Source organism: Caloenas nicobarica, chromosome 12 (genome assembly GCF_036013445.1).
Source record: "Caloenas nicobarica isolate bCalNic1 chromosome 12, bCalNic1.hap1, whole genome shotgun sequence".
In the NCBI taxonomy this organism is placed as follows: Eukaryota; Metazoa; Chordata; class Aves; order Columbiformes; family Columbidae; genus Caloenas; species Caloenas nicobarica.
In genome coordinates this window covers 15,177,973-15,191,508 of record NC_088256.1, presented here as the reverse complement: position 1 = coordinate 15,191,508, position 13,536 = coordinate 15,177,973, and the positions used below count along the sequence as shown (strand labels likewise).

Sequence of the window (13,536 nt, the reverse complement as noted above, 5' to 3'; positions counted from 1 at the left end):
TGAGACTATTTGGACCTGATAGCTCCCTTGAAGTCTGATAGCACATCTAAGACCTTGGTCCATCCATGTGCACAGAGATCTAGAACAAGGTCCTCTTGGTGAGTCAGCCTTCCAGAAGAGTGAGGACAGCATGTTAAAACCCACCCTAGGAGGAAGTACTGCCATACAAAAGACTTCCCAAGAGTTAAAAATACTAATTACCAACTGCCACCCTGTTTCAGTGATATCCCAGCTAGTCAATAAGAGCAAAGGCATGCAATTGATGTTTTGTTCAGAGGTAGGGTAGCAATTAAGGAGAGGGGTAAAGTTAGGCTCAGTGCTACTGCCAGTGGGATATATGGGGTGTCCTAGGGCACATGGCATTTCCAGGACATTTCTTTGAAGTTTGTGTTTTTGCCTTGCCCTATAATCCATAAAGAAATAAGCAGAAAAGGCTCCAGAGTAGCAACTCCCTAGTTTAACTGGTAATGATACCAAACAAGTTCTGCTTTAGGGGCAGCGTCAACCTTTGCTTTTCCAGTCAACTTAATTTTCTGATGCTGTGAGCTGTGCAGGAGGCTGTAGGAAGCATCCGTTCCCCAAATAGGTATCTTTGCTCTCATCCCTAAAAGGATAATTCAGAATATGGGACAGACATGGTATTTACTGCAGGCACTGCACCTGTCAAGGTAACATTACTATGGGATGGAGGGGAAAAACAAATGAACTGTCTCATTAGCTCTGGGCACTTATTTTCTAACCTTGTTCTGTACCTGTGATGTGATTAGCTGTGAAGACGTAGCTGTAAGGCTCTCCAGAGCCTTGAAAGACGCATGTTTTAAGAGTATGTTCTCATTTAGTTTTATAATCCTGGTGGCAGCCTCTGCCTGTAGTTCCTGAGGTTTAAATGCTGATTAGGTTAATGGATTGTAATGTAACCCCACCCAGTTGGTCATCAGTCCCTTTAAAATGCCTTGTGATTGTGATCATTATTGCTTAATTGCAAGCCCTGCCTTACCCTTGGATTGAGCCAGGCTGGAGCTCACCTTGCTCCTTGCAGAGCGGAGGGTGAAGAGCTGGCAGGGAGGTGTCCGCAGAGGAGCAATCTCTTGGAGCTTTTATATGAAGGTCTCTAAAACTTCCTCTGTGGCACAGCTGGGCAGAGGTAACCTGATCTTTGGAAAAGTGCCTTTCTGCTGTAGCCTAGAGAAGAGCTTCGTTATTAACAAAGCCTGAATGCAGGTTAGTTAAATTGTAGCCCTTGAAGTCAAGGTCACTGTTAATTTTTTTTAATTGCAAGTTTTCTCCCAAGTCTGGGGTTGCAAATGAGACTTGCTGCATCAGGCTCCCAGAAATGGTTGGAAATCGTGGCATTTTATCCCACAATTACTCTGTCACCCTGACCCTCCCCTTTATCTAAGAGGAAAATACGCTTTGTAAACTGCTGTACATAGATTTTAACTCCATCACTGATACTAGAAGTCCCTAAAAGGATGTGTCTCTGGGTAGAGACTGATGTTCAGCCTATAGTATATCATAAAACCAGGCAGGAAGATAAGGGCATGATTGTGGCTGAGGACTCCAAAGGAGATCTTCCTTCTTCACATGAGGCATGGTGGAGCTGTGGAGGTCCTTGCCAAAAGGTGTTGTGGGCACGCTTGTGGCTTGCACAAGTGCTGGGGAGACTGGGCAAGTACTAAGTGAGGAGTTGTTTGGGGATTAGTGAGCAGGGAACCACAGCAGGCTCAGGAAGTCCCCAGAGCTGGAAATAGTGGGATGCTGGAGAGCATCGGGGTGGGAGATTGTGCATGTCTGCCTTGCTGTTACCCTTGGGCATCTGTGGTTCTTGTTACAGTCTGCTGGGTTGTTTCCACCTTGTCTTCAGTACAAATAGGAGACCTGCAGCTCTGGGCAGCACAGGAGGGGGGTGAAAGGGTGCTTTGCACCTTGTCCTGCACACTTTCCCCCTTTCCTTTCCTTACTCTGTTGCTAGAGAGATTATGAAGGACCAGAGCAGAGATGCTAGCCACTGGTCTTGTTGTATGCCTTGATGCTCCCTAAACTATATACTCATCTGATGCTCCCCTGGGTTAACTCTGTCCTCACAGATTTTTAAGGTGAAGCTCGTTGCAGTCTCATTCCCAGCAGGCAGAGTTGGCTGCTCCTTCGCTTGAGCTGTGGCGATCCTGGCAAAGCAACATGTGCATGGTGCCTGTGTCAAGTCCCAGTCCTGTTTTTCCTGACCTGAATGCATGGAACAGCTTGTTCTTTGCTGTCTGTTAACCCTTACAAAGACGCTTCGTCTCGTTCTGTTTTTCTGCGTTCGCCATGCTTGGCAGAGTCAGCTCTGCGCTTTAGGTTTAGGGGCAGAGCCTGCGAGGGAGTTAATTGCTGAGTGACGATGGCTCTCTCCAGCTGAAGATCTGCTCCCATGAGCTATTTAAGCCTCTGTTTCTTGTATCTCTGTGCCAATCAGATTAGCTGGTGCCAGGAAACAGACCAAGGCCTGCTTGCTCTTGAATGCACTCTTTTTCCTCCTTACCTGTTTATCCCAGTCAAGCCACTTCCTGCTCCACCTCGATTCTTTTATTTAGCTTTGTTCCTGCCTTTTCATTTTCACAGCCTTACTCTGGCCCATCTCTTCTCTCCCTGAGGCTGTCTCTCGCCGGATTTTGACATCCAGCCTTAACAACGGGATAAATCCTGTTCCCTGTCATACTGCTGGTTGCTCCTTCTGCAGCACCATCTGCCCCCCCTGTGCTGCTGTGTCGGGCTGTTCTTGCTCTTGATTCCCCCCACAACGCTTACCCTGTTGTAACTTGGATTCCCTTTAACATGCAGAAGTGGAGAGATCTCCAGCTCAGTGGTGCTGCTGAAGGTGCTCATCTTCCCAGCCAGCAAGGGGAAACAGGTTGAGGATGGGAGCGCGGCTGAGAATCCCCCAGCTGTGATGGGTCCCCAGGGCTGCTGCCCCAGTGCCGGTGTGTCCCCAGGCATTGCTCTGCTCTTCTCCCAGCCAGACGCTTCCACTTGCTTGTTGCTGATTTAAGCAAGGGGTTGGCTGTTGAAAAAGTAAACTTGAAACACCCTCAAGCTCACAGGACCAAACATTCCAGCCAAAGCAGGCCCATCGCCTTCCTCTTGCAAGCCCCACCTTTATCCTTATTCTAAAAATAAAATGCAAGGACATTCCTTCCTAGTTACTCTGTTCTGTTATTCTGACCTCATTAGACTTTCCCAATAGAAAATTTCATTGAACTCCTCTATTAGCGCTGAAAACAAGACCATTGGACTTCCTCTGGAAAAAATGCATCTATATCACAGGGAATTGCAGGGAGCCAAATTTCCACTGCTGGGTTTGTGCTGTACGCATATGTTGCCTCGTATGCATTTAGTAAACAAAATTGTCTTCACACTTACAAGAATTTAAAACAATTTATCTTTTATATCTGAAGTAATTTCCTTCCCCAATTTGAAAAATTGCTTCTGTAATAAGGAGCAAAGGGCTGCAAGAACAGCTGCTTTTTTCCAGACGCCCCCCTCAAGCTAAATATATTTTGAGGCTTGTGTATGTGCATGTACATAGGAATGATAGCCAGGTGATGGATTGCTAAGCCACATCATAAATACAGTTTGTCGGACACCTTTGATTACCTCCTCTGCACTCTGCCCATAATCATTCTCCTTCAAACATCCTTCTAATGTTCTTAACGGCAGCCAATTAAAACAAAGACTCCACTTGCCATCTATCCCTTCCTCCCTCTGCCATCACCCAAGCTCCTTCCCTTGGCAGGGAGGCAGTGTGGGAAAATAAGTGCATTGATGGGCGGTAGTTCAGAGTGCATGCTCTGGATTTGGGGGAATATATCCCTATTTTGGTTTTTTTTGACTGCTGCTTGAAAAGTCAGCTTGGACAGACACCCAACCAGGCAGGAGTGGGTGCTTGTGTGTTGCTGGCCATGAGTGGCTGGGAGCTGCGGGTTAGTGGCAGGAAGGACAGGGCATGTGGAACGCACTGTGCATCTGTACATCTGCCCTGGCGAGCCGGAGTCCACTTTCTTGGGCTCCTGGTTTTGACTTGATAATTTCATGCTGAGTCAGATGCTATCCAGAAGAAAAGCTTGCCATGGGCATTGAGAAATTGGAAGTCATTTAGGTCACTAGGACTTCCACAGGGGAGGGAAGCTGGAGACTGCTGTTATGTTACAGATGCAGGAAGGTATGGGAGCGAATTGAAGATCTGAGGACTTCAGTTGGTGTCTGTGACTTGGGTGTCTCAGAGAGAACAGAGGATGTTCAGTCGCTGAAAAGTTGACTCATCTACCTGGCAGTGAAATGAAGAGCAATGAATAACAGATTTTGGGGTGTGTGGATGGCAGGAGAAGCCAACACACTAACTCTGAATGGCTCGGGAAGTGCCTTGAGGGCTTTGACTTCCCCTTGCCTTGTGCAGGGCTTGGCTGTTTTGGCTCTTCTCCGCTGCATCCCCAACCCTTCTGTGTCCCACGGGGGCACCGGGCAGACAGCTCCTGGCCGCTAGCTGAGTGGGTGGCACTTGGTGCCAAGATACACTGCCAAAACTGGCACTTAGACCTTCCAGGTGCCTCTTGGTTGCTCCCTGGCATGTATTGCAGCCGTGCCTCCCTGCCACGCTGGGAGGCTGCTTGTTGCTGCGCAAGCAAGATTGGAGTTGTTGGACGTGCCTTTCATCCTGTGAGAGCCTTCTGGATTAATGGGGCAGATATGTGTGTGTGCATGCTCTCTGCTCCCCCTCCTGCATCCTATTTCGTACCGTAATGACTGCGGGATCTGAGACAGATCTATTCACTTAGTGCTTGTACAGCCTTTACCGTAGTAGTTTCTTAATACCTCATGGCTGTTCCTGGGTTTTATCTGCCAAACATCACTGAAAAGAAAGTAACGGCCATTGTTTGCAGAGGGATTAGGCAATTTACCACTTGTGGCACCTGTGGCTGTAGCAAGGTTTGAGCCCCTGTGTCCAGGGTCCCAGCCTGGCGCTTATGGACAAGAGCATCTTTCCCTGACCTGGGTGAAGATAATGCCCTTGGGGTTTGGGACTAGGCTGCTCTGGATTTTCACTGTTGTATGGAAGTGGAAAATATGCTCTCAGTTTGCTATGTTTGCTTCTCTTGATTTCCTGCGCATTCTAACTTCTTTCTTTTTTTAATTTTTTTTAATCCTGGAAGAAGTTATCCTAAATGTACTGGATACTTTTCTTCCTGGTCTTTCTGTCTCCTCCTGTCCTCACATATTTGTTTTGCAACCTGAGGATGCTGTTAGAGGTCTGAGTTGAGGAATAAGTCAATGCTTCCCTTTTCCCAAGTCCCGAAGCATTTCACAAATGTTTCTTTAGTACTTTTGTGCACGGTATGCCCTTCTGCCTAGCCCAGAAATGATAGGTGTTTTCGTTTCTGTGCATGAGTCCTCATTTTTAACACATCATGTAATTCAGATGGACTTGAGTATAGTAGCATAAAGACTTTGGAGGCCTGCCCTGTGCGAAGGGGAAAATTACTGTCTGGCCCAGAGCGATGGCTTTGTGATGACTGCATTGTGTTCTGGTGGTGTGTGTTTGTACCAAACTGGTTTGCTGCCAAGTTACTTATGGCTTATCCAAGCACTCAGTACAAAGAGTGTTAAAAGAAAAACTATTTTTGTTTTCTGTGAATTATTCCAGCTGAGAAAGAATTCAAACCACTGTCCAAACGGCTGTCCCTCCTCTTTCTGCAGGCTGTGGTCACCAGCTAGGACAGCTAAAACCATGTGAAACCATAGTGCGTGTGTAGGAGCACATCTGTGCTTTGAGGAGATGCAGTACAGGACCTGAATAGAAAATGCCTTCCTCTCGGAGAAAATGTGCCTCCTTGAGCAGCAGGCTCTGTATGATTGAGAAGTCTGGAGTGTGAATTTTCCAGGCACAAGTACATGCACATGGCAGAGGAACCTACGAAGCACCAGACCCGGGCAGGTCTCCTCCGCATATGCAGCAAGTCTGATACCTCCCAAAAGCCTCCTCTGCAGCACGGTAAATGGCTGAGCTGGGCTCCCTTTTCAGTATTTCACCTGCGTAACAGAGCACGTTGCCTGGCTCAAGGGCCATGGCCATGGTTGGAGCTTAGGAGAGGCCCGTAGGTCATTCTTGCCAGCAGAATCCCACAAAGGGCAGTTGGATAAAGGCATTCCCTCCTCCCAGCTGTCCCCATCAGCCTGCCCAAACACGCGTGGACACTTATCTGATTGGCAAGGACCTGGGGGGTTTCTTGAATAGTGAGCAGGATAATCAGATATATTGTGGGATACATCTGCTTGATCCTATTTCTTACGATTACGTGGTGGGGAACAAGCCTTAATGAGCCTTGGCCTTTCCTGTCTCCCCTGTAAATTTGTTTGACTCAATTGAGCTCTCTTTGTGCGAGACAGCTCTCTTTGTGCTTGGAGGTGGAAGCATCCACCTCTGAAGCTGGCTGTGCTTTGAGCTGGGGTTTGGATTAGCTGACCTCCAGAGATCCCTGCCAACTTTTTTTTTTTTTTTTCCCCTTTTCTTTTGTGTTTGCAGCTGGTGTAATTGTGGTCCTAACCCCTTCCAAGTGGTGCTGGCACTGGAGGGGATTTTAACACTGCTTCACAGCAGTGCAGTAGCTGCTTCTGTACCGCTGAGGAAATGCTTGCTTGCGTTAACCACCCTCCTCTAATACAGCACTGGGAAGCTGCCTCCCATGGGAAGTTAGAAGGGATTAGCCAAGCAAGTCCTAACGAAGGGACCATCCTTTTCCATGTATCTGTGGCTGGGGAGCGATGGGCACTGTGCTGGAGCCTGGCTCGAGCACAACTCCCGCTTGGCTGCCTGATCAGCAGATTGTCACCCACGAGCACCCATGTCCCCCACGTATGGGATCAGCATGGGTCTCCATCACTTCTAGCAGAGGAATAGGAAAAGGGTTTTGTCCTCTAACTGGTCCTGAATAAGCTGATGGGAGGAAATCAAAAGCCCAAAAGAACAAAAACGTGCACGTGTGGTTATTCTGACAACCAATGTATTCAGTGAAACAAGGAAGTTCCCTTTGAAGCACCGCATGCTGCCCTGGAACACCCTATGGAACAGTATTTGTTCTGCAGAGCCACGTGTGTGGGTCCAGCACAGCAGCTTCTGTGACTTTGTTCAAAGACAAACAAATAAATAAAAAAGCTCCTTAAATTGCAATGTTTTTGTAATGCATTTTCACCTTGGAAATCCTCAGCAGATAGTGACAAATAATCCCCAGTTCTTTTCCTGTGGAAGTGGGTTTTGGAGAAGAGCTAATCCTGCAGGAGTGAATGGGAGAGGAGTTCTTTGAACTTTGGTGGACAAGAGGTGGTGGATGTTGATGAAGAAAGAAGACAGATTGTGAAGATTTCAGGTAGCTGAGGGAATAGGACCACCGCAGTCCACAGTGAAGAATGGTAGTTCAGAAAGAAATTGATTTTTAAAAAAATATCTCCTTAAACTCAGCATTTCTTTTTCCTGTGATTGTTTGCTGCAGGGTGTAAATGTGGAGGACTGCATGTATGTGAGGGAGGATAAAGTTCTCCAAGTTTATTTGTACTCTTTTTTTTTTTTTTTTTTTCCCCATTGCAGTGAGAGGCTTCCATCCCTTGCAGTGCTTTATTTTACCTGTTTTCTCTCTCCCTTGCCCCACCTTGTTTCCTCAGCTGCCACCTCTCCAGGTAATAGAGATGCCTGGGGTCATGCCAGGGCAGCTAAGAGCAGCAGGGAGCATCCAGAGGTGAGTGATAGAGGATCCATTTTCCCGAGTACAGCAGCACTGCTGTCCCTGCTGAGCACCACAGCCACCTTCTGGGGTGCCATAAATCCAGGAGCTTTAGCAAGGCTGACAGGGATCCTCAGAGATGGGGCGCAATATGTGCAACTCCAGCCCTCCCAGTGAGGAAGGGGAGGAGTTTTCTTGTGTTGTTCTTTCCGTAGAGGTCACAACCAGTAATGCACACTCTGCAAAGTCGCCCTAAGCCATCAGCATGAACGAGTGTGGGGAGAGAAGGACGAATGTTAGTGGCTGCTTCAGCACAAAGATGTGCGGTATTTGCATGCCCAAACATCCGCCTTGTGCTCACAGTCACTTCTGTAGTGGGTTTGTGTCCTGCCAGCAAGGCTTTTCCATTGCAGCAGCATCAGGGGGTGGTTTTATTTGGGCTCTGCTGTCCTCTTCTGAACAGACAGCACTCAGGGCTGAGTTGACTCTTTGGTGTGTGGCGTGATCCCTGGTGATTCACGTCCCCCAACATCTGCAACTAGACCTTGAGCAGAAACTTCTCATGCATGGCCATGGTAGAGGAAATCTGCTCCTTTTCTGAGTAACTGGTAGAAGAACAAAAGGTTTATTTTATTCTAGCTGTAAAGGTTTACCTTAAATTAAGTAAACTGTTCCCTGAGGGAGAAAGTGTCCAGGTACAGAATGTTCAGAGGAAATATTCAAAGTGTCTGCTGCGTCCCTAAAGTGTTTGCTTTAAAGTAGGAGGGCCAGAGTGGAAAAACAGAATATTATTTTCTAATTTGAAAGAAAAAAAATACCTCTTGCAGGTAGCAGAAAATAAATTGTCCTCCTTTGGGCTTGATACTGCAGCCCATTAAGTGCACAGGCGACGAGAAGCTGCGGGGAAGCTACTGTTTGCAGAGATGGCTCCAGTCCCAAGTGCACAGCCCGTGGGAGCCAGCCCACATTGGAAGCAGCCCCGCTGCGTGCAAACTGTCAGCATTGTGACAGCAGAGGAATTGGAGTCTGTAGGAATCTGAGTGCTGCTGGGTTTTACGTGACACAGGGTAAGAGCCTCACTAATCAAGCTTTCAGTGGACGATCCACACCTTGACCCTTACGGGTGTTATTTTGGTGGTTTCTTTTGCCGTTGGACAGTCTTGCTTAGTTCCACTTTTGAACCAGTTGCAAGGGAAGCAGAGCTGCCCTGTGATCCCATCATGGCAGCACCTAACTTGCTATGAGCTTTTGTGAGGCCTAAAATGAGCTTCTCTAGTGTCAGCCAGCTGAACTAATGTCCTCATGTTCTTGGCTCGGTGGGTCCTAGTTGATTTCCCTCTCTCTCCTGCCTCCGACTGAAAAGTCCCCACAAATGTAGGTTGTCTGTTGTCATGCATTGCTGCCAATAAATATACCAGTATAACACTACCCAGTAAAATCTTGCCCTTGACTTTTTCATTCCTTTGAAGAGCAAGGATGCAGCGTCATGTTGTGTTCTTTATTACTGCTATGAAAGTGGAGGAGAAAGAAAGGACTGGGGAAGATGCTCAGGCTTGGTTTTCCATGGTGATGTGAAAATGCAGTTGGATGGGTGGTGGTATTTTAAATACTTTGGTTTCTCTTTCAGAACAAAACAGTTCAATGTGCTGTTTTAATTGTTCCCATTTCTCTTTGCCATGCAGTGTTTCCAGGAACACAGCATTTATTTGGAAGGTTTTTTGACAGTGGAAACACCTCACTGCTGTCAGAGTCAGGAGTTCCTCCATTCTGGCTAATTGAGGAGGAGGTTGTGGGTACACCAAGGTCTTCCGTACCCATTAAGGTGCAATGAAAAGCTGAGGCTACAGAGTCACCTCAAAGGTGCAAGGACTGAGTGAGTGTCATTTGTCTGCCAGCTGAATTTAGTGCTTTGAGGAAAGGCCATTAAAAAAGTCATCTTTGGCTCTGATAATACCTAGACACTCAGAGAACATTAATAGTTCAGGAGTGGAATGTAACTTAAAGTGGAATTGGTGAAAGACTTGAGATCTGAATTTTGCAAGATTAAGAGCAGTTTCTCTTGGTTCTATCCATCCAGGCTGGCTGGATCTGAGCTTTCATTGACCATAACTTGCAAAATTGGGTGAAGCATGCTGCAGCCTGGCAGCGTAGGGCTGAGCTTGGACTCAGGAGAGCAGGTCCTTGGTTCCTCTGTCATGTACTGGTGGTTTGTGCTGAGGAGAGGAGCATGGACAGCATCACAAATACTAAAGAAAGGGCACGGCTGAAACTTGGCTTTGGGAAAGCTCCAGTGTCCCCTCACTGTCCACACTGTCCCTGTTCCACTTGAGGTGAAGGGGAATAGCTGCTGTTCTTGCTCACCTGTGTAGTTGTGACCCAGAAATCCTCGAGGAAGAATAAATAAGGAACCCACCTCGCCGCTTCTACTGAGTCATTTTTTTTCTTTTTTAAAAAAAAAAATCTCTTTTAAATAGCCATCATTTACACTTGGGAGCTGCTTGAATCCACGCTGTCACATAAATTACCATCTCCAAACTTGGCTGTCAGGAAGTGTCCTCACGAGTTGACATCCACGGAGGGTGTCAGTGGAAGGGGATCGGTTTCATGGGAAGCAGGAGGAATTCAAGTGTCAAGTGAATACGCTTGTCCTCATGTTACCTCAAGCGGCGAGGGCCTCTCAGTCCCGCCAGAGGTGAGCCCTGCGTGACCTTTGCTCCTCAGACTGCCCTTGTTCCCTTTCACTTCGGTAGCTGCAAGGCTGGGTCTGACATCTGGAGCAAGCCCCGTCCTCCTGCATCTCAGGCAATTAGAGCCTGGCCCAGCAAGTGGCCCTGGAGCAGAGGCTTCAGGGATATTGTAGTTTCCTTACAGGGATAAAAGCCACAGGCTTTTCTCTCTGCTCCGCTGCTTTCTCCAGCTTTGCTGCTGCTGCTGTTGAAACGAGATTGGCCCATCTGGTAGCAGAGGAGATGAGCTCTGCTAGACAGATCTAGCTTGCTGGGAAGGGTTCAAAAGGCAGCACCTACCCTTTGTTTTATTTCCTGCATGCTAACTAAGCCTGTGTTTTATGGAGCTACTTTTTATCCTCCTTGTGTGTTTGTTTTGGCATGGATGCTCTTATTCCATTTGAAATAAGCGAGAGAATAAAGTGAATAAAACTCCAGTTTCCCCCACCCCCAAAAAATGGATAATACAAAGGAATTGTAAGGATGCATCGTGTTGAGAACGGTTACAGTTGTTTGCTGCTAGGAACTGATACACAAAGAACTGAAGGTTTATAGTGTCAGCGGCGTGTTCCTGTCCGACATGTGTTACCCTTTGGCGGTGTCTGCTGGAGCTGCGCTCAGTGCCGTGTCAGCCCTATGTGCACGTGTTGTCGGCTTTTCCTGTGGCCACATAACGAGGGAATTTGCAGCAATCCAAACACTGACAGAACTGTATTTGTTGACTTGAAGAAAAGCTGAACTCCTGCTCCTCTGGGCTGGGATCATGTAAGCCGAAAAGCAATGGCTGCTGCCTGTACTTTCTGGCCTCCCAGCCCTGATAAACCTGTGAAGCAGATTCATTTATTTAGGCCCTGATTCAGCAAAGCACTTAAGTACCTGCTTCACATTTTCTTCTTTCCAGTAAGATTGTCGGCATGCTCAAAGTTAAGCATGTGCTTAAGTGCTCTCCTGAGCGCAAAGCAAACACGCGATGGGAGCAGTGTGTGCTGTTGCTGTGCTCTGCCATTTAGCGTGCAGGCTGCAGAATTGAGGCCCCCGGTATTAAAATTTTATTCATTTATTTGGCTCACTCCAGTACAGGAGCCCTAGTCGCAGGATGAGATGATAGTCTGTCCTTCTGCAGGAAGGTGGGTTGTTTCTGTAGCACAGAATATTCCTTGTGTCTCACTCTTGCATGTTGAACAGATGAGTGTGCAGGGTGTGGGGCAAGGGGTCTCAGTTACCGTCAGCAGGACATTGGCAAGTATTAGTATTTCTTCAGAGTTTTCTGTTGGTTTTTTGCCTCACTGAGAGTTTTAAAAGAAAAAATATCAACCATGTTACATGTATCTGAATGTCTTAATGTTTAATGTTTCGTAGGATTCATATGACTTATCTTTCATTAACATGATTCCCTTCATTTTGACGACCAAACAGCTTAGTGTAGGCATGTACCAGAGTGTGTGTGTGTGCTCCTCAGCTACATGGGCGAGAGCAAGATGAACATTTGGTTTGTTACAGTCTTTGGGATTTTGCAAAGTAGAAGGGCTGGGAAGTGGCAGATGTTACTACACTGTTTATACCTCTTGGTTTAACTGTGTATTAAGTTCAGACCCATCATATTCAGGCCCCGGCATTAACAGACCCTTGCTTTCCTGAGAGTCTGAAGCTGTGGAATACGCACTTAATCCACAAGATGGTTGTATTTCAGTCTGCTCAGAGCAGCTTCTGAGAGCATTCTTTCTAATCCCCACCCGTATCTGACCTGTTCTAGCTCGTTTTTAAGCGCTGCGCCCAGCCATTCCCTAGCTCCCTACAGAAGGTTTCTGGACATCTTTTCCTGCTTGCTGAGCTCATTTGGACAGGGAGCTCGCGCATCAGTGAATGGGATTCCTGTATAAATGTGCCCTGTTTGCAAAATTGTAATTGATTTAGAGCATCTCTGTTCCTTATGAAACCCAGAAGACATGAGCTTGGCTAGATGTGCTTTTTTCCCTTCCCTTTGAAGTTTAACACATGCTTAGCACACCTGAAGTTTAAAACATGCTTAGCAAACCTGATGTTTGCAGTCTCTGCTCCCCACCTGATGTGCAAAAAATGCAAAGGTCCTTCCAGAAGCATGGGTCAGACTAACCTTTGTGCTGATACTGCAAGCTGGATTGCAAGGATCTGGAGAGTTTTTGTTATGAACTTGACTCTAAGTAGCCTAGAAAATACTTACAATGTAGGTTTAATGAATGTTGTTTTTTTTTTTTTAATGTGAAATAATTTGATCTGTGAATCAAACAGCCTCTGTGCCCCCACCCTCTGCTGCTGCTGACAGCTTCTTCCCACACTTCTTCCTTGGTAGCATTGTTTGACTGTTCCAGCTCCAGTAGGTTTCAGTTACTGATCATTGTAATTGCAATAACACACCAATAATAAAAGAGGAATTTAAGCTTCCTTTTCTTGTAGTTGAAGGCTCTTCTCCTGCAAAAGCTTGAAGTCTTAATAACAGTCACACGAGCAACATCCTGCGCCTGTCAAGTGTTTGCAAAACTGGGTGGCCATACTTTAGGAAGATAAAGGGCTGGATTTTGGGAACTTGGATACAGCCCAATCCTATCAGGCGGCATTGGCGCAGCTAATATTAGAATGGGAAACTCTAGGGACGGCTTAACATTTTAGTGGATGCCAAGGAAGCCTTGAATAGGAATGCATTGAAAGTTGCTTGTTGTATAACACGAGTTGCTGGAGTTGGAGTAATTTGAGTTGCCTTTAGTCTGGTGGAAAACTACAGCTGCGAGCAATGAGTTAATTTTTTCCTTGTGTGTGTGGCTTAGGTTTCCCTGTTGAGTTTGCTTTTAGATTTGTAGGCTCTGAATGCATAGAGGAGTGACTGTGAACCCGTCGTTTGTCTTCATGTGCCACCCCAGGTTGCCGCTGGAACAGCTTTGCAGCCAGTGATGGGTTAAATAAAAACACCTTAATGTGTTCGTAGGGTTGAGCTGTAGCCACTCTTTCTGCTTTGTATACAAGAAAGCCACTGGCTGCTCTTCCTGCCCGAACGTTTCCTACAGAAAAGGGGGAGGGGGTGTTAATGA

At 46.8% G+C, this 13,536-nt stretch overlaps 1 protein-coding gene across 5 annotated transcripts in view; it reads left to right on the top strand.

Moving 5' to 3' along the window:
• Window positions 1-13,536, top strand: part of MBNL3 (muscleblind like splicing regulator 3) — a 93,681-nt gene that overhangs the window by 18,179 nt on the left and 61,966 nt on the right. The window lies entirely within an intron of this gene.